The 21,973-nt window shown below is 47.1% G+C and overlaps 1 protein-coding gene across 1 annotated transcript in view; it reads left to right on the forward strand.

Moving 5' to 3' along the window:
• LOC124722254 (pickpocket protein 11-like) overlaps positions 1-21,973 on the forward strand; it is a 137,561-nt gene that overhangs the window by 33,369 nt on the left and 82,219 nt on the right. The gene's annotated exons all lie outside the window — the stretch shown is intronic.

The following is a 21,973-nucleotide window of genomic DNA, read 5'->3' on the forward strand; positions in this document are numbered from 1 at the left end:
AGAGGCTGTCGACAAACTGCACATCTTCATGCATCTGCCATGTCATGTGACAATAAGAGACGTGGCGGCTGTGTAGGCCAGTGCACGAGCTCCGGACAGCGGTTACGTTGCAGTCAACAACCAGAAGACCTTCACACAAGCCACACCGAGGACTCAGCCACTGACTGCATGCCTCCTCCATGACCCTATGAGTAAGTGTTTGACAACGTGCCAGCTTGGAGCTGGTATTATTTGTGCTGTTGTTCTACTGACTGACAAGATAGAGTCAGACTTAAAATTTTCTATCCCTGTCGGACTTACACATTTTCGTTACTGTTGGACTCCTAACACTTCATCGAGTGAAGTACCTATATAAGATATCGTAAAGTGTTTGTTCTTTCTGTAAACTGAAATTGGTTGTAGACTTGTTTACTAAGCCCAAGCCGATGAAAGCTTTTTTGTCCAAGTTAAAGTTCTTAGTATTGAGACGCAAAGGAATTACAGATATTGGCTGCAAGTCGACATTGATTGAAATCAATGGCGAAAGTTGAAAATTTGTGCCGAATCAGGATTCGAACCTGAGTCTCCTACTTACTAGGCAGATGTTCTGACCAGAGCCATTCAGACACAGTGGTCGTTACAACTGCACCTAGTCGCCTAGCACGCCTTCTGTCAGATCCAAATTCTCAACTTGTCCATACACTACTAAATACTTTGATATTCATCTATAGCTATTGTCATTTGTGTTTATATTATTCTGAAGAGCTGTGCTGAAATGTTGCCCATTATCTTCATTACTCGCGGCATTTCACCGAATTCCGTAAGAGTTGGATCCTGGTTTGCACCTGTACTGAAGAGATCATCGGCCGTCTCGCCTTCTGTTCTTCAAGACATACAAGGGGCTCTACATTAATAGTCTGTGGATAAGTTGAGAATTTTGGTCTGACAGGAGGCGTGCTAGAGTAGTCTGTGCAGTTGTAATGACCACTGTGTCCAGCTGGCTTAATGGTCAGAGCATTTGCCAAGTAAGCAGGAAACCCTGGTTTGAATCATGGCCTGGCATAAATTTTCAACTTTATCCATTGATTTCAGTCAATGTCCACTCTCAGCCAATATCTATAATTCCTTTGTGTCTTAATTCACAGTGGCTGCTGGATCAAAATATTCTAAATATTGCTTTATTTGGCTGCTTAAAGTGATGGATTATTTCGAACATTGTGGATATGAATTATTTATTATGGAGATTAGAAAGCCTAAACTAATTTCATTGGTGAAGAACTTTCATTTATTTTGGTTTATTTGGAGGGAACTGAGTTTATCAATAAATCTGTATGATCGAGACTACTTGCTTTCTTTTGTGGATGTCTCCCTAGTATGTGGCATATCACTCTTCAGAAGTGGGACAGATTTTCATCGCCAACAACAAACGGTTGCTCATGTTGCATCAACATGTCCCGCACGTGCCTGAGGGGTCCTTTTGAATGTTTCCTGACAGTGACGAGCTGTGTGATGTATTATGTAAAATACCTTGATATTCATCTATAGCTATTGTCATTTGTGTTTATGTTTTCTGAAGAGCTGTGTTGAAATGTTGGCATGTAGTAGTTTAGTAATATTTGTACATCTACAATTATTCTTGTGATCCAAATACTCTTAATGTATGCCATATATTGAATGAATAAATAAAGCAGATATTTTGTGTTGTCTGCAGTGAAATATGTGAACCACTTCAAAGGTTTTATTAAAGAAAATATAAGGAAGACAATGTCAATAAAATGTGAAATTGACATACGATCTGTCGTATAAGCTACTTGTTAAAATGTGCTGTATGGTTTGTTTGAGGGCAGACATCACGACCTGGGGTAAACTATTTTTATTTATCATCAAAATATCTAAATTAACAGTGATGTTTTAACCATGCAGTTATAGATAACATGAACATAAGCAGCAAAGATGATTAATTTTAATCAGCATGACAGATACATTTTTGTACCTGTTTACTTTTAAGAAAATTTGTTGTCCTTTTTATTTTTACTAGAAATTACTACGAAGCTGGTGCTTATTCACTTCGTTCTCGTGAGGACGCGAACTTCCTTTGCTGGTTCGCTGAGAAACGACAACCAGCAGAACATGAGCGAGCTACAGCGAAAGCGGATCGCATACGACCGAATGTCATTTGCGCATGCGCCCCTCGCGTTCACACTAGAAAGAATTCTCGTTCGCTGTTGGACGTTTGCTTCGGTATAAAGGGGGCTTTGTCCCCATTACATCTCAATCATTGTAGGCAAAACCACCCCCTCCTTCCGCCTCCTTGATTTCTATCTCACCATCTATGGCCGTCCTATCGCCCTCACTCCCACCCTTAGGTACCTTGGCGTCACCCTCGACCGTCACCTCTCCTGGACTCCCCACCTCCGGACAATCCAAGCCAAGGCACGTTCCCGACTCAGTCTCCTCAAGCTCCTCTCTGGCCGTACGTGGGGTCTGGACCCCTCCACCATCCTCCACACCTGTAAGTCCCTCATCCGCCCTATCCTTTGTTATGCCCATCCGGCTTGGATCTCCGGCCCCCCCTACCTTTTATAAATCCCTCCAAATCCTTGAACGTCATGCTCTCCGCCTCACCTATCGCATCCGTCTCCCCTCCCCCACGCGGATCCTGTACAATCTCATCCCCTTCCCCCACCTCCTCCTTTTCCTTGAAAGAATACGGATCCTGTACATCTCCCGCAAACTCAATCCTCCTCACCCGCTCGTCTCCCCGATCCTCTCCCACCCCGCCCGCTGCCGCGCCTGTATTCGCACGTCCCACCCGGTCTCCAGCTCTCCACCCTCCTTACCCTCTCCCAAGGTGGCTTCCGCCAGCTCCCCCACCCTGATGATGTCCTCCTCCCCTCCATCTACCCCTCCTATCAACTTTGACCCTGCCCCACCCCCCACTTCCGGTGTCCTTTCCTTTAGGCACCCTCCCTCCCTTCCCTTCCCTTCCCTTCTCTTTCCTTTTCCCACGTCCCCTCCCTCCACCCCTCTTCCCCCGGGCTTCCCCTCCCCCTTCCTCCCTCCTCCCTTTCTCCCCTGCCCGTGGCATCTCTGCTCTCCCCTCTCGCTCTCCCACTCCCCTTCCTCCTCCTCCTCTCTTGGCAGGTCCCTGGACTCGCACACGCACAGTGAACATTCGCGCGCCGGAGATCGTCGACATCAGTATCTCGTGTGTGTGCTTCGTTTTGTGTTTTGTGCAGTTACGACTCCACTGTTCACGTGTGCCATCGCCGTTCTCCGTGTTTTGTGCGCCGTGACCACAAGTGTTAGTGTTTTTATCGTCCAACGTGAACGGCTTCATGTTTATTGTTTTTTTGTACCTCCATTTTTTGCCCGCCGTTTCTTTTTTTTTTTTGTATTGTCTGTATCACCTCTATGTCTTGTTGTTGTTCCACTTAAGGCTGAAGAGCAGCGTACTGTGCTGCTGCCAGCCCGCCTGTATAGGTGATTAAAATTACAATAAAGGAAAAAAAAAAACATTACGTCTCACGCTGTTTCGTGAAGCAGCTCCTTTAGCTGTCCGGTATGAACTCGTGCATGTTAGGTGGTAGATGAGTGCTCGGCTGCGTGACTACAAGTGAGGGAATTGCTGGCAAAGAGCACAACTAGTAGCGGCGAGATACCACATCCATAAGAAAAGGCGTCTCGTTAAAAAAGAGCGGGAAAATTTGTGAACAGTCTCGCAGACAAGTGTGGACGCAGCTCGTACTCATCCAATCCCAATGTTGTTCAACCACGACTGTTTCAATCACCTGCACTATATTATCGTCATCGCACCGTCCCCTGTGTGTGACTATGGTGAATACGAGGACTTAAATCACAGTTTCTTTTGCTGCTTATACCAGAAGGACTTGTCAGCCGAGCTACTACGAAACATGAACTATCTGAAAAATCAGTGACATTATGTATCTTCTTAGTCAAAGCAGAAGTAACTACTATTATCACGTCACGAGAGGTAGCAGCATCTTGTAGGTGAAATATGTTAGCGCCAGAGCTACACCCTGAACTGTCAAAATTACCCACTTACCACACCAACAATGAGATAACTGATGTTTGCCATAAGGACTTAGCTATTCCTGTTGAGGGCATACACAGGGCACTTTTTTCTTCCCGTGCCCCTCACTCCCCTGGCAGCGAATATCTTGACAAAAGTATATAAGAGGCATTCGTGAAATACAAAGTAATGAGTTATTTTTGGACACTATTGTAACATTTCCTACACCGGGTGATCAAAAAGTCAGTATATGGTTCAAATGGCTCTGAGCACTATGGGTCTTAACTTCTGAGGTCATCAGTCCCCTAGAACTTAGAACTAATTAAACCTAATTAACCTAAGGACATCACATACAGCCATGCCCGAGGCAGGATTCGAACCTGCGACTGTAGAGGCCGCGCGGTTCCAGACTGTAGCGCCTAGAACCACTCGGCCACTCCGGCCGGCTAAAGTCAGTATAAATTTGAAAACCGAATAAATCACGGAATAATATATATAGAGAGGTACAAATTGACACACGTGCCTGGAATGACATGGGGTTTTATTAGAACCAAAAAATACAAAAGGTCAAAAAATGTCCGACAGATGGCCTTTAACTGATCAGAATAGCAATAATTAGCATAACAAAGTAAGACAAAGCAAAGATGATGTTCTTTACAGGAAATGCTCAATATTTCCACCATCATTCCTAAACAATAGCTGTAGTCGAGGAATAATGTTTTGAACAGCACTGTAAAGCATTTCCGGGGTTATGGTGAGGCATTGGCGTCGGATGTTGTCTTTCAGCATACCTAGAGACGTCGGTCGATCACGATACACTTGCGACTTCAGGTAACCCCAAAGCCAATAATCGCACGGACTGAGGTCTGGGGACCTGGGAGGTCAAGCATGACAAAAGTGGCAGCTGAGCACACGATCATCACCAAACGACGCGCGCAAGAGGTCTTTCACGCGTAACAATATGGGGTGGAGCGCCATCCTGCATTTTGGTTCTAATAAAACCCCATGTCATTCCAAGCATGTGTGTCAATTTTTACCTCTCTATCTACATTATTCCGTGGTTTATTAAGTTTTGAAATTTATACTGACTTTTTGATCACCCGGTATTTTGTACTTATTGTTAAGCTACTGTAATTATGTATTTATCTGTTATGTATCATCTTAATGTAGATGGTAAGCATAAAATGTTTCCCTGATTACAAAAATTTATCTCTAAGGAATTATGCTAGATACACCTATGCAAATGAAGTTTTTATGGATATCCTTCCACATGGGCTCTGAAAGCATCTGAGTTCTTTTCTCTCTTCTTGTTACAGGTAGCACAATTTCGGAGTGCTCCTGTAACAATGGCGTGCATGCAGGGGAAATCGCATTATGTTTTGTGGTTTCATGAAATCCGGTCACCCAATACAGTTCAGCAAAAGTTCCGGTTGAGATCCACTAGCTGTGAAGAGCATCAAAGGCGATATGAAAAGTTTAAAGAGACTGACAGTGTTAGTGACAAGGTAGGAAGTGGCTGACCAGGAGTGAGTGATGACAGTGTTGATACCTTGGGTGCAGCATCTCAACGCTGTCCGCAGATACTGACGCGTCGTGTTTCCAAAGAACCAGGCATACTTCATAACACTGTAGTTCATTGTTTGTACAAACGGCTGAACTTCCATGCATACAAAATGCAACTCCACAAACTGTGCAGCCCGATGGTAGGCCCAGGCGTGCTAAGTTTGCTAGGAACGTGCTGGAACGAACCGTTTAATAAAGTTTGTTTATCCGATGAAGCGACTTTACACAACTTTGGGAAAGTAAACAGGTGTTCGGATATGGAGATCGGAGAACCCAAATACCTTTGTACAATAGATAAGGGACGGTCCTAAATTGGAAATATAGTGTGCCTTAATGCACAAACAGTTACTGACAGTTCTTTTTCCCTGAGCGTACCATTACGCCAAAAGTTTACCTACACATGTTGGAACTTCACGCTGCACCTCAGTTGCAGGAAATTCAACCACGGGTAGTTTTTGAAGAAGATGGTGCACCACCACACTCAGAGTTGTTTATTCGCCACTTCTTGGGTGAAACGTTTCCGGAGTGGTGATCGATATAAACGATCCAATATTATAGCCACCTAGTTCACCAGACATAGCCCCTCTTGACATTTTTGTAGGGTTATGGTAAGGATAAAGTTTTCAGTTCCCTAGTTATTGATGTGCGAACTCTTGCGGCACGAAGGTGCTGTAGAGATGGTGACGGAAGACATGTAAGCAAAGCCAAGGAGATAAATCGAGTATAGTCTAGAAGTTCTACGGGCAACAAACGGAGCACATGTAGAAGTGTATTGATGAAGAACTTTATGAGTTAAGATACAATTACCAGCAAAGCGCATAGCTACAACTATTACTGACTATTAAAATTGCTACACCACGAAGATGACGTGCTACAGACACGAAAGTTAACCGACAGATAGAAGATGCTGTGATATGCAAATGATTAGCTTTTCAGAAAATTCACACAAGGTTGGCACCGGTGACGACACCTACAACGTGCTGACATGACGAAAGTTTCCAACCGATTTCTCATACACAAACAGCAGTTGACCAGCGTTGCCTGGTGAAACGTTGTTGTGATGCCTCGTGTAAGGAGGAGAAATGCGTACCATCACGTTTCCAACTTTGATAAGGGTCGGATTGTAGCCTATCGCGATTGCGGTTTATCGTATCACGACATGGCTGCTCGCGTTGGTCGAGATCCAATGACTGTTAGTAGAATATGGAACCGGTGGGTTCAGGAGGGTAATACGGAACGCCGTGCTGGATCCCAACGGTCTCGTATCACTAGTAGTCGATATGACAGGCATCTTATCCGCATGGCTGTAACGGATCGTGCAGCCACGTCTCGATCCCCTGAGTCAACAGATGGGGACGTTTGCAAGGCAACAACCATCTGCACGAACAGTTCGACGACGTTTGCAGCAGCATGGACTATCAGCTCGGAGACCATGGCTGCGGTTACCCTTGACGCTGCATCACAGACAGAAGCGCCTGCCATGGTGTACTCAACGACGAACCTGGGTGCACGAATGGCAAAACGTCATTTTTTCGGATAATTCCAGGTTCTGTTTAAAGCATCATGATGGTCGCATCCGTGTTTGGCGACATCGCGGTGAACGCACATTGGAAGCGTGTATTCGCCATCGCCATACTGGCGTATCACCCGGCGTGATGGTATGAGGTGCCATTGGTTACACGTCTAGGTCAACTCTTGTTCGCATTGACGGCACTTTTAACAGTGGACGTTACATTTCAGATGTGTTACGACCCGTGGCTCTACCCTTCATCCGATCCCTGCGAAACCCTACATTTCAGCAGGATAATGCGCGATCGCATGTTGCAGGTCCTGTACGGGCCGTTCTGGATACAGAAAATGTTCGACTGCTGCCCTGGCCAGCTCATTCTCCAGATCTCTCACCAATTGAAAACATCTGGTCAATGGTGGCCGAGCAACTGGCTCGTCACAATACGCCAGTCACTACTCTTGATGAACTGTGGTATCATGTTGAAGCTGCATGGGCAGCTGTACCTGTACACGCCATCCAAGCTCTGTTTGACTCACTTCCCAGGAGTATCAAGGCCGTTATTACGGCCAGAGGTGGTTGTCACCCAAATTGCGTGAAAACGGAATCACATGTCATTTTTAGAAACAAAGTTCTGTTGCCAGGTGAAGATTTCATGCTCACCCTGTATTACCTTCACGTCTATTGCGGGCGTAGGTGGCTGAATGGGATCGACAGAAAGCCAATAAAAAGATACAAAGCCATAACAAAGGCATAATATACTCTTTATACTCTCGTTACGTTAGCTCACATGACATAGTGCTAGTCGTTCCATATATACACCGAGGAGATCGTATTACCATTGCCTATAGAAGAAGGCGTGGACCCTATAAGACCGGTGATGCCCCAAACTCGCGCTGGAGGGACATGGGCGCACACCCACGTGACGACAGAACGAGAACGTGCACACGTCTACTGCCCACTACACTCAGTCGAGCTGAAAACAGAGAAATAGAGGTTTCAAAAGAAGAGCAAAGTGGTTTAGTGCGTTTCCTTCAACCGAATGAGTGCATGAAACCGAAATTCATCGAAGAATGGGACAAGTGTACGGAGAGCACTGCATGTTTGTTGTAGTTCCGACAGTCAATCTGACCTCTGGGGAAATGGTTGCCACAGTAACTTGTAAATCTCCGGTCTTCAATAATGAGGGCATCCACATTCGGGACAATGGTGATGCGTTCCAGTTTGTCCGTCATCCGCCAACGATATCAGTGCTTTCCTGAATCGCTTGTGCCACTCCCATGACTTCTATCATTCTTCACGAACTTCCGTTATCCGCACTCCTTTCGCTGTCAGGAATGGGCTCTAAGCACTATGGGACTTAACGTCTGAGGTCATCAGTCTCCCAGAACTTAGAACTACTTAAACCTAACTAACCTAAGCACATCAAACACATCCATGCCCGAGGCAGGATTCGAACCTGCGACCATAGCGGTCGCGCCGTTCCAGACTGAAGCGCCTAGAACCGCTCGGTCACACCGGCCGGCCGCTTTCAGGAAACGCACTACACTCCTTTGCTCTTCTTTTGAAGCCTCTATTCCTCTGTTTTCGGCACAACTGAATGCAGTGGATGGTCGACAGGTGCCCGTCCTCGCTCTATCTTAACCTGGGTGCACCTGTGTACCTCTAGTGGCGAATATCGGGACTCAGCGCTCTTGTAGCGTCCACGCCTTCTTCCGTAGACAGTGGCGTTATGATGACACCAGTGGGTTTCATTTTACAGCCTCAGGCTTTGTTTTGTTTTTGAATGCACTTTATGCACATTATGGAGAGGTAGGTCATATGGAGCTGCTGCTCAGCACAAACTTCAGTTTGAATATCCTTATAACTTCCCTTCTGTGATCTCAGTCTCCTTCCTCCTCTAGCGTGCTCCAATCCTCTCTTCTTCTTCTTCTTCTTCTTCTTCCTATTACTTTTCCCACTCTGTACCCCTTTTCTTTTGCATTTCTTCCTTCCTTCCTTCCCCCCATTGCCAGAAAACTGCGCCAGTACCGAAGACATACCCCCGACCTGCCGTACTCCAGTGGCGCCACTCATGACATGAGTTAAGCTGCGTTTCCACATGCAACAAAAGTGACGCAGCTTGAGCATCACTCGAGAGGCATCACCAAATTCCTGTGGAGCCACTCGAGTGATGCCACTGTTAGCCATACCGTGAATGTTAAGGACACTTAACTTCTGTGATGCCACTTTCCCTCTCCCACCACCGATTAGTGTCAGAAACAAAACAAGCATCCGCCATCTTTATGTTACTGTTTGCGAAGCTAACCTGCGTATATGGTCGTTTTTGTAGTTATACGTGTGTATGACGATAATATGCCGTTTCAGTGATACATTGCTTTGAAGAACTCTCCACAGTGCGTAATTTTTATGGTGGTTTGTTGTGCTACAGTGGTAAGAAGCGTGACTTCACTACAAAATACCTTTATGAGCCCATAATGGTCACTTTGGATGGTGAAAGTACACTCCTGGAAATGGAAAAAAGAACACATTGACACCGGTGTGTCAGACCCACCATACTTGCTCCGGACACTGCGAGAGGGCTGTACAAGCAATGATCACAGTCACGGCACAGCGGACACACCAGGAACCGCGGTGCTGGCCGTCGAATGGCGCTAGCTGCGCAGCATTTGTGCACCGCCGCCGTCAGTGTCAGCCAGTTTGCCGTGGCATACGGAGCTCCATCGCAGACTTTAACACTGGTAGCATGCTGCGACAGCGTGGACGTGAACCGTATGTGCAGTTGACGGACTTTGAGCGAGGGCGTATAGTGGGCATGCGGGAGGCCGGGTGGACGTACCGCCGAATTGCTCAACACGTGGGGCGTGAGGTCTCCACAGTAAATCGATGTTGTCGCCAGTGGTCGGCGGAAGGTGCGCGTGCCCGTCGACCTGGGACCGGACCGCAGCAACGCACGGATGCACGCCAAGACCGTTGGATCCTACGCAGTGCCGTAGGGGACCACACCGCCACTTCCCAGCAAATTAGGGACACTGTTGCTCCTGGGGTATCGGCGAGGACCATTCGCAACCGTCTCCATGAAGCTGGGCTACGGTCAAGCACACCGTTAGGCCGTCTTCCGCTCACGCCCCAACATCGTGCAGCCCGCCTCCAGTGGTGTCGCGACAGGCGTGAATGGAGGGACGAATGGAGACGTGTCGTCTTCAGCGATGAGAGTCGCTTCTGCCTTGGTGCCAATGATGGTCGTATGCGTGTTTGGCGCCGTGCAGGTGAGCGCCACAATCAGGACTGCATACGACCGAGGCACACATGGCCAACACACGGCATCATGGTGTGGGGAGCGATCTCCTACACTGGCCGTACACCACTGGTGATCGTCGAGGGGACACTGAATAGTGCACGGTACATCCAAACCGTCATCGAACCCATCGTTCTACCATTCCTAGACCGGCAAGGGAACTTGCTGTTCCAACAGGACAATGCACGTCCGCATGTATCCCGTGCCACCCAACGTGCTCTAGAAGGTGTAAGTCAACTACCCTGGCCAGCAAGATCTCCGGATCTGTCCCCCATTGAGCATATTTGGGACTGGATGAAGCGTCGTCTCACGCGGTCTGCACGTCCAGCACGAACGCTGGTCCAACTGAGGCGCCAGGTGGAAATGGCATGGCAAGCCGTTCCACAGGACTACATCCAGCATCTCTACGATCGTCTCCATGGGAGAATAGCAGCCTGCATTGCTGCGAAAGCTGTATATACACTGTACTAGTGCCGACATTGTGCATGCTCTGTTGCCTGTGTCTATGTGCCTGTGGTTCTGTCAGTGTGATCATGTGATGTATCTGACCCCAGGAATGTGTCAATAAAGTTTCCCCTTCCTGGGACAATGAATTCACGGTGTTCTTATTTCAATTTCCAGGAGTGTATATGATGTTTCCATTATATTACTCATGGATACGATTTGTCTGTGAGGAAGCAAGTATATTGAGTAGTTAGTCAAAGGTGATTTGAAGTTTCACTGCAGGGCACTTATTTCTACAAACTGTGAAAATTAGTGCAAAACATGATATATGTTCAGATTCTAGTACTGGCAATTTCAACGCTCTGAAACACTTGCTCAGTGGACGTGAGAAACGAAGTGGCAGTGTAATTTCAGACTGGTGTAGCTTTTAACAAAGCAAAAAACTACATTACAGTGTCTTTTAGTCCCGTTGCATGAAGCATAACCACAAAATTCGGTATAGAACAACTTTAAAAAGTTTTCTAATTATATGCTGTGAGGTGCAAGAGTAAAAATATTAGCTTTCTAATGAGTCTTCAGGGCACTGTCGACAGCATCCAACAACTGACACTACAAAAGTGCAATTGTACTGAGGACGTAGTATAAATATTGGAGGAATGACAGGTAATCGCCAGATGTCAAATATCGAAGTGTCACGTATAGTTCCACTCGAGCAAGTGATGCATCTCTAATGTGAGTGCGTTATCGGATTTGTTTTAATGGAGCTCGATACGCAGCCCCACAGGTACTCGAAATTTCCTTTTTTATCAGAAATTGGTTCAAGAATGGATTTTCGTTTATGGGCACCACTTGGATTGAAAACTGAGGGGAAAAAATCGTAATAATTAATGTATAGTAATGAAATTCTGGGAATGCATTTGTATAAGTTACATATTTCGGTGATTAACACCGCAAGATCATACGTTAATATTCTATGAGTTTTTGGTATTGCAGCTGGATCACGATGACTTCTTACTACAATATTTCGGCTGGCCACCGTTCAGCCATCGTCAGGTGAGTGTCCACCACTGGAGATTGCGAGCTTTTTTTTCCCTTTATTGTGATTTCATCCCCCCACGCCCCATGTGGGCGGAGGAGGGGTGGCTGATAGCGGTACACTTCCGCTTTCCAGCCAGCGGACTATTCACCATTAGGCGCTAACATTTACATATTAAAACATAATGACAATGATTTTAAAATGCTATTGAAACACGACGATTATAAAAGATATGCTGGCTGAAAAACTAGTTTAAAAGCAGTGATAAAAATATGGTCAGGCAGCACAGTTTAAAACACTCACGAAGAGCACTACAAACACTTGAAAAAACACTGGAACAACACCGAACAGCACAGGAGAGACACTGACCATTTAAAATGGAGCACTGCGCACTTTCACTAAAACTCGAAAGGGCCTGCCCTGGGATGGTTGGCGAAAGAGAGGGAGAGAGGAGAGGGATGGGGATGGAAACTGAAGGCTAGTAAGAGGTGGCAATGACAATGAGATAGGGATGACTGTAGGGGGACAGGGAGAGATGGGTTCCTGGCATTGGGATTTGTGAATTTGAAAGGGAAATGAGAGTGGCGAGTGTCTGGGAGGGGGAAAAGGAGGAGGTGTGGGAGGGGGGGAGATGAAGGGGAGGAAGCCCCTGGAGGGTGGAGAGGGTGGGGTGGATTCATAGTTGGTAAGAGGGGTATATTTTGGGTTGGAGTTCATGTTGTGGGAGAGGGAGGTGGTCGAAATTTTCTTGGGAGAGGATGCTGAGTTTGTGAAAGTGGAGTGTTGGTGGGCTGTGTTGATAGAGGCGAGGCAGCACCCCAGGACTGGAGAGGAGAGGCGACGCAATAGTACTGCTGGAGTCGAGTTTGTGGATGGTGCAGATTATCCGGTGGTGTTCTATGTGAGAGAGGAGAGGCGGGAATTAGATGAGTGGTAAAGGATCTGTGTGGGGGAAGGTAAGCAAATGCAGAAAGCGAGGCAGAAAGCATGGCGTTCAAGGATCTGCAGGGGCTTACAGCACTTGGGTGGAGCAGATATCTATGCAATATTGGCATAGCAAAAATAGGGCAGATCAGGGATTTGTATGTGTGTAGGATAATGGGAGGGTGTAGTCCCCATGTTCGTCCAGTTAGTAGTTTTAGTAGTTTCAGTCTATTGTGGGCTTTCTGTTGGATGGTTAGTAAGTGAGGTTTCCACATTAGTTGCTAGTCAAAAGTTAGTCCAATGTACTTTAGTGCGTTAGTGAGCTCGATAGGATGGTTGTAAATGCTGAGGTAGAAATCATGAAAAGATGCGAGAGGTGTATCCTATAACTATTGTCTGGATTTTGGAGGGTTTAATCTTGAGGAGCTATTGGTTACACCCAGAGATACACTGACTGAGGTGGAGTTTGAGGGATCTTTGGGACTTCTGGAGCGTAGGATATAGGGCGAGGAAATCAGTGTCATCAGCATACTGAAGGAGGTGGATGGAAGGAGGTGGTTTGGACATGTCAGCTGTATATAAGAGGTAAAGGAGAGGGGAGAGAACAGACCCTTGGGACACACCTGCAGTGGATGGAAGGTATACGAAACAGTGTTGTTAACTGTGGCAAAGGATGGGCTAGTGGAGAGAAAGGATGCAATAAGGCGGACATAGTTGACTGGAAGTGCATAATTCTGCAGTCTGAAAAGGAGACCAGAGTGCCATTCATGGTCATACGCTTTCTCGAGGTTGAGGAGACAAAGATGGTGGATTTATGGTTGTTGAGTTGTTGGGACAGTAGATGGGTGAGGTTCAGGAGTTGGTCATCAGTGGAGAAGGAGGGACAAAAGCCACAGTGGGTAATAGGAAGCAGATGGTGTTGGTTCAAATGGTTCAAATGGCTCTGAGCACTATGGGACTTAACATCTGTGGTCATCAGTCCCCTAGAACTTAGAACTACTTAAACCTAACTAACCTAACGACATCACACACATCCATGCCCGAGGCAGGATTCGAACCTGCGACCGTAGCAGTCACGCGGCTCCAGACTGAGCGCCTAGAACCGGGAGACCACCGCGGCCGGCAGATGGTGTTAGTGCAAATGTCAGTGGATACGCTGCAAGAGGATTGATTCAAAGACCTTGCTAAACACTGAGGTGATGCATATGGTGCGGTACAAGGAGGTATCAGTGGGTGGTTTGTTTGGTTTGAGTAAAACTCGGATTTTGGAGGTTTTCCACAGGTCGGGATAGTAGCTGGTGCAGAGGATAGTTGTATACAGGGTGGCAATGGTTAAGAGAAAGGAGAAAGGACATTCTTTGAGGTGTTGACATATAATATGGTCATGACCACGGGATATGTTGCACTTTCTGTGCTGTAATTGGTATGCCGTTCAAGTGCTGGAAGCTGGAGACCAAGGGTGGGCTATCGTATCTGTATATACATGGGCAGTAGAGAATTGGGAGTAGTCAAAGTGAGGATCGTCAAGGACAGAGAAGATGTCAGAAAGATAGGAACAGGAACAGGAAAGGGAGGTAATGACAGTGGCATGTAAAGTGCCCTCCGCCACACACCGTTGGGTGGATTGCGGAGTATCAATGTAGATGTAGATGTAGATGCAAAGTGATTTGCTTTGCTAAGGTCATAAGGTAAGAGGAGATAGGTTGTGAAGGATTGGGTAGTGAGGGATGGGATGGGTGGCAGTAGGTCAGTGAAATGCTTTCCAATACTTGGAGGAGTTAATGGGGAGTGTAGCATTGATGCTGGTGCATGTCTGTCGCAAGTACTAGCGTTTCTTGGCAATGAGTAAATTTCTAACATATCACTGTATTTGCCAGTGGCATGTGAGTGTGTCTCAAGTCCGTAGGAAGGAGCTATATAAGCGACAGGATTCACAGAGGAGTATTGCCTATGGTGGGAGAGATAGACAATGAGGATTATATGCCTTTTAGCGAGGATGTGGGTGAACATAGCATCTGACAAGATCTGCTGCTGAAAGGCTGTGGCATGTGTGAAATAATCAGGTTGCTGGAAGGTTAGGGGCTGACTTAGTCTGGGTATCTACAGAGCTGTTAAAGTCTAGGATGTTCCTTCCATACGTCGGCAAACTTTCGTCTGAAGTAAGGAGAAGTCTAAGGAAATATCAGGTTAAAGTAATCTTCTGGCCACTGGCGAATATTATTGTTCTTCCCGGTTCGGTAAAGGACGATCTGGGACTGCGGAAAGCTGGAATTTACAAAATTCCTCGCCAGTGTGGAAAAGCTCACATATCTCGCCTTTCGCAGCTAAGTGAGTCGGCCGTAGCTGACCGTTGTATTACCAACGACCCCTCTATGGATTATTCTGACACAAAAATCTTGGCCCCGGCGAAATCTCTTTGGGATTCAGTAATTAAAGAATCTGCGGAAATACGTCTAGCACAAGATCTCATAAGTGGTGACGGCGGCTTTCAAATGGACAAGGCTTGGGACCCGGTGACCTCTTTAATTTCTTCTGAGAGAAAACATTGTATTCATAGTGACATGCCACGCGGAGGGGCCGTGCGGTTTGAGGCGCCATGCCACGGATTGCGCGGCCCCTGCCGCCGGAGGTTCGAGTCTTCCCTCGGGCATGGGTTTGTGTGTTGTTCTAAGCATTAGTTAGTGTAAGTTAATTAAAATAATGTGTAAGTCTAGGGACCGATGACCTCAACAGTTTGGTCCCTTAGGACTTCACCCATATTTAAACATTTGAACATAGTGACATTCCTGGCGACATCTGACGTTTGATTTTAGTGCCACGACCGCGTTCCAAAAAAAATGGTTCAAATGGCTCTGAGCACTATGGGACTTAACTTCTGAGCTCATCAGTCCCCTAGATCGTAGAACTACTTTAACCTAACTAACCTAAGGACATCACACACATCCATGCCCGAGGCACTCTGAAAGGGCACGGCCGGCTCCCTTCCCCGCCCTTCCCTAATCCGATGAGACCGATGACCACGCTGTCTGGTCTCCTTCCCCAAACAACCAACCAACCATGCCCGAGGCAGGCTTCGAACCTGCGACCGGAGCGCGTTTCGACAGAGGGCGGACATGTAGTTTCACCTTTACACATGCACCTGCGCGTCACAGATTGAACAGTATATGCAGAGGAGTGTATTTCGGTAGAAGACGGTCCTGTGACAGCCACCAAGGCTATAAAGCCGGCACCGTGAACTGGCAGTCTCCAGTGGCGGACACTCACCTGAAGATTCTTGAACGGATGCCAGCCGAAATACACTCCTGGAAATTGAAATAAGAACACCGTGAATTCATTGTCCCAGGAAGGGGAAACTTTATTGACACATTCCTGGGGTCAGATACATCACATGATCACACTGACAGAACCACAGGCACATAGACACAGGCAACAGAGCATGCACAATGTCGGCACTAGTATAGTGTATATCCACCTTTCGCAGCAATGCAGGCTGCTATTCTCCCATGGAGACGATCGTAGAGATGCTGGATGTGGTCCTGTGGAACGGCTTGCCATGCCATTTCCACCTGGCGCCTCAGTTGGACCAGCGTTCGTGCTGGACGTGCAGATCGCGTGAGACGACGCTTCATCCAGTCCCAAACATGCTCAATGGGGGACAGATCCGGAGATCTTGCTGGCCAGGGTAGTTGACTTACACCTTCTAGAGCACGTCGGGTGGCACGGGATACATGCGGACGTGCATTGTCCTGTTGGAACAGCAAGTTCCCTTGCCGGTCTAGGAATGGTAGAACGATGGGTTCGATGACGGATTGGATGTATCGTGCACTATTCAGTGTCCCCTCGATGATCACCAGTGGTGTACGGCCAGTGTAGGAGATCGCTCCCCACACCATGATGCCAGGTGTTGGCACTGTGTGCCTCGGTCGTATGCAGTCCTGATTGTGGCGCTCACCTGCATGGCACCAAACACGCATACGACCATCATTGGCACCAAGGCAGAAGCGACTCTCATCGCTGAAGACGACACGTCTCCATTCGTCCCTCCATTCACGCCTGTCGCGACACCACTGGAGGCGGGCTGCACGATGTTGGGGCGTGAGCGGAAGACGGCCTAACGGTGTGCGGGACCGTAGCCCAGCTTCATGGAGACGGTTGCGAATGGTCCTCGCCGATACCCCAGGAGCAACAGTGTCCCTAATTTGCTGGGAAGTGGCGGTGCGGTCCCCTACGGCACTGCGTAGGATCCTACGGTCTTGGCGTGCATCCGTGCGTCGCTGCGGTCCGGTCCCAGGTCGACGGGCACGTGCACCTTCCGCCGACCACTGGCGACAACATCGATGTACTGTGGAGACCTCACGCCCCACGTGTTGAGCAATTCGGCGGTACGTCCACCCGGCCTCCCGCATGCCCACTATACGCCCTCGCTCAAAGTCCGTCAACTGCACATACGGTTCACGTCCACGCTGTCGCGGCATGCTACCAGTGTTAAAGACTGCGATGGAGCTCCGTATGCCACGGCGAACTGGCTGACACTGACGGCGGCGGTGCACAAATGCTGCGCAGCTAGCGCCATTCGACGGCCAACACCGCGGTTCCTGGTGTGTCCGCTGTGCCGTGCGTGTGATCATTGCTTGTACAGCCCTCTCGCAGTGTCCGGAGCAAGTATGGTGGGTCTGACACACCGGTGTCAATGTTTTCGTTTTTCCATTTCCAGGAGTGTATTATGGGAAGAAGTCGACATGATCCGTTTGCTGTCCCGAAACCTCATAGAATATTCAGTACGCTGGGAATCTTTTAACGTAAGCGCGAGATAAGCCATTACAAATGTGCAATGATGGTGCATTAATAACCGCTGTAATCGCCAGAATGTTGAAAGAAAGCACGCATGCATTGTGTTGCAACAGGTGCAGGATGTGAGTTTGTGGGATGGAGTTCCATGCCTGTTGCGCATGGTCGGTCTATACATATACGGTTAATGCTGTTTGAGGATGAGGCTGTAACTGTCGTCTGGTGATGTCATATACGTGCTCGATTCGAGACAGATATTGTGACCAAGCAGGCCGAAGGAACATGTCGACACTCTGTACAGTATGTTGGGTTACAACAACTATACGCGGGCGAGCGTCATCCTTCACTGGCACCATGCCAGAACACAATTTCATCGGAAAACACAACAGACCTCCATCCTGCTCTCCAATGAGCTCCCACGTGACACCATTAAAGTCGCAAATGGTGGTGGTTTGGAGCCAGTGGAATGCGTGCTACGGGGCGTCTGGCTCGGAGATGTCCTGGATGTAGCTCATTTGTAACAGTTCTTTGTGTCACTGTGATGTCAACTGCTGCTCAGATCTCTGCTGCTGATGCAGTACAATGCGTCAGAAACCAACGTTGAACACGATGGTATTCCCTCTCGGTAGCGCCACATGGCTATCCGGAGCCCGGACTTCTTGTGACCATACGTTCTCGTGAGCACCGGTGCCAGCAATCAAGTACAGTGGCTGCATTCCTGCCAAGCCTTTATGCAGTATCGCAGGAGGAACATCCAGCTTCCCGTAGTCCTATTACACGACCTCGTTGAAACTCAGTGAGGTGTTGATAAAGGCGTCTTTGTCGCCTTAAGAGCATTTTTCACCAACATCAACTCGTAACGTCCAAAGGTAACTAATGCTCAGAACCGTTACAGCCTGTATTTAAGGGGACCACACCGTGGTTCAGGTCGAAAAAAATCGATTTTCGGTTTTCATCATATTTCGATAGATTAAAATTTTATTTAAGTACTCTGAAGAGGATTTTGCTGAAAAAAAATTTTTCGAGCATGTAAAGAGCATTTTCCTACCACGTTTGTTTATGTGCCACGCCCACTTTTTCGCCACCCACTTTTCTGTATATACTTTAGATCTTTATATCCCATACATTGCAAGTTAGGGATTTTTTTTTTAACTACAGAGTGTGTTGGCTATCGATGGAACGCAACGGTCGGTATTCTTTTGTTTCTGCTGTTTGTAAACAACACGCTTTTAAACACGCACCGAGCGAGGTGGCGCAGTGGTTAGCACACTGGACTCGCATTCGGGAGGACGACGGTTCAATCCCGCGTCCGGCCATCCTGATTTAGGTTTTCCGTGATTTCCCTAAATGGCTTCAGGCAGATGCTGGGATGGTTCCTTTGAAAGGACAGGGCCGACTTCCTTTCCCACCCTGCCCTAATCCAGTGAGACCGATGACCTCGCTGTCTGGTCTCTTTCACCAAATCAACCCAACCCAACTCAAACGCGCGGCTAGTTTTGTTCAAGTGTGATTGCGAGTAGTTGTTATACTTACGTTTGCAGTGCTTGTTTACAAATGTACTCACCTCTTTCACAGCTATTTATATAGAAGCTCCTGCAAGTTAAGCCTATACCTAACGTCCTCTACTGATGCAAATACATTAGGGCTCAGGCAACTGGAGAATATTATTCTCACCAGCATTCTCTTCCTGCTGCAGTTATTATAGGAATTAAAACTATTTTCGGAGACTTGGCTCATCCTGACATTCTAAGGAAATGTCTGCATGGGCAGACACAGAACCCAAATGAATGTTTCAACAGCATAATTTGGAACCGCCTTCCTAAAACTGTATTTGTAGGCACGCATACAATGAAACTTGGAGTTCATGATGATGCTATTACATTCAGTTGTGGTAATATTGGAAAGTGTTAGGAACTGAAAAAGCTGGGAATTAATCCTGGTGCCGGCCGCGGTGGCGGTGCGGTTCTAGGCGCTCCAGTCCGGAGCCGCGCTGCTGCTACGGTCGCAGGTTCGAATCCTGCCTCGGGCATGGGTGTGTGTGATGTCCTTAGGTTAGTTAGGTTTAAGTAGTTCTAAGTTCTAGGGGACTGATGACCCCAGCAGTTGAGTCCCATAGTGCTCAGAGCCATTTGAACCATTTTTGAATTAATCCTGGTGAAAATGTGATCACTGGGCTGCAACATTGCGATAAAATGAGGATAGCCGATGCAGACAGGTCTGCATCTAATATGGCCAAGAAAGCAAGTCAAACATCCAGGAAAGTGAAAAAGAAGATCGAAGACCTGCTAGAGGCACAAGAAGGGCCATCATATGCAGCAGAACAGTTTTAATTAACTATAAAAAACTTCAAAATTTTTTTCTTTGAAGTCAATTTCCGGCAAACTAAAATTTTCAGTACATATGCCCCAATATATCAGAAACTGTAATAGATAATTGAATGAAATTTTCAGAGACTCTGCATAACATAAAAAGCCACCTCTGGTACTAAATTCATTAATATTCCCCGATTAGGAAGTTCACAAACAAATAGTTTGTGCAGAAAAATCTTAATATCTTTTGTTAATACATTTAAAAATGTATTTCTTAAAAACTATAAGATGGATAAAGTAGATTTCAGTACAGTTGACCCTATTAGCATAATGTGCCATACAGTAAAAATACACTACTGGCCATTAAAATTGCTACACCACGAAGATGACGTGCTACAGACGCGAAATTTAACCGACAGGAAGAAGATGCTGTGATATGCAAATGATTAGCTTTTCAGAGCATTCACACAAGGTTGGCACCGGTGGCGACACCTACAACGTGCTGACACGAGGAAAGTTTCCAACCGATTTCTCATACACAAACAACAGTTGACCGGCGTTGCCTGGTGAAACGTTGTTGTGATGCCTCGTTTCCGACTTTGATAAAGGTCGGATTGTAGCCTATCGCGATTGCGGTTTATCTTATCGCGACATTGCTGCTTGCGTTGGTCGAGATCCTATGACTGTTAGCAGAATATGGAATCGGTGGGTTCAGGAGGGTAATACGGAACGCCGTGCTGGATTCCAACGGACTCGTATCACTAGCAGTCGAGATGACAGGCATCTTATCCGCATGGCTGTAACGGATCGTGCAGCCACGTCTCGATCCCTGAGTCAACAGATGGGGACGTTTGCAAGACAACAACCATCTGCACGAACAGTTGGACGACGTTTGCAGCAGCACGGACTATCAGCTCGGAGAACGTGGCTGCGGTTACCCTTGACGCCGCATCTCAGACAGGAGTGCATGCGATGGTGTACTCAACGAAGAACCTGGGTGCAAGAATGGCAAAACGTCATTTTTTCGTCTGAATCCGGGTTCTGTTTACAACATCATGATGGTCGCATCCGTGTTTGGCGACATCGCGGTGAACGCATATTGGAAGCGTGTATTCGTATTTGCCATACTGGCGTATCACCAGTCGTGATGGTATGGGGTGGCATTGGTTACATGTCTCGGTCACCTCTTCTTCACATTGACGGCACTTTGAGCAGTGGACGTTACATTTCAGATTTATTACCACCCGTGGCTCTACCCTTCATTCGATCCCTGCGGAACCCTACATTTCAGCAGGATAACGCACCACCGCATGTTGCAGGTCCTGTACGGGCCTTTCTGGATACAGAAAATGTGCGACTGCTGCCCTGGCCAGCACATTCTCCTGACCTCTCACCAATTGAAAACGTCTGGTCAATGGTGGCCGAGCAAGTGGTTCGTCACAATACGCCAGTCACTACTCTTGATGAACCGTGGTATCGTGTTGAAGCTGCCTGGGCAGCTGTACCTGTAAACGCCATCCAAGCTCTGTTTAACTCAATGCCCAGGCGTATGAAGGCCGTTATTACGGCCAGAGGTGGTTGTTCTGGGTACTGATTTCTCAGGATCTGTGCACCCAAATTGCGTGAAAATGTAATCACGTGTCAGTTCTGGTATAATATATATGTCCAATGAATACACGTTTATCATCTGCATTTCTTATTGGTGTAGCAATTTTAATGGCCAGTAGTGTATTAAGGTCCTGTATCAAATAGTTTTCTTTTCAGAAATGGGTCAATACTTGCCTAAATTAACATGGGTTACATAGGTAGGATGTGGTCCCCTTAAAGCAATCCTGATTTGCATCCTCGTCGTGGCGCCACTGACGCCATTCTTATGCAAGAGCGTGAAATTCGAATATACATTGTGTTTCAGATGTAGAAACACGCCTACCAACTTTCTCTCATACCACGCAACTCCTTCTTGGTGCTGCAATTTATTTCGTCAGTGTGTTTTTGATGCCCCTGTGTTATTTCAGCTCAAAACCCACTTCCAAAGCTAACGAAAGCTTTCTCTTCTTCTTATTGGATTCTTGGGTGAATTCTAATACCGTAA

The sequence above is a fragment of the Schistocerca piceifrons genome, chromosome X (genome assembly GCF_021461385.2).
Source record: "Schistocerca piceifrons isolate TAMUIC-IGC-003096 chromosome X, iqSchPice1.1, whole genome shotgun sequence".
Classification (NCBI taxonomy): Eukaryota; Metazoa; Arthropoda; class Insecta; order Orthoptera; family Acrididae; genus Schistocerca; species Schistocerca piceifrons.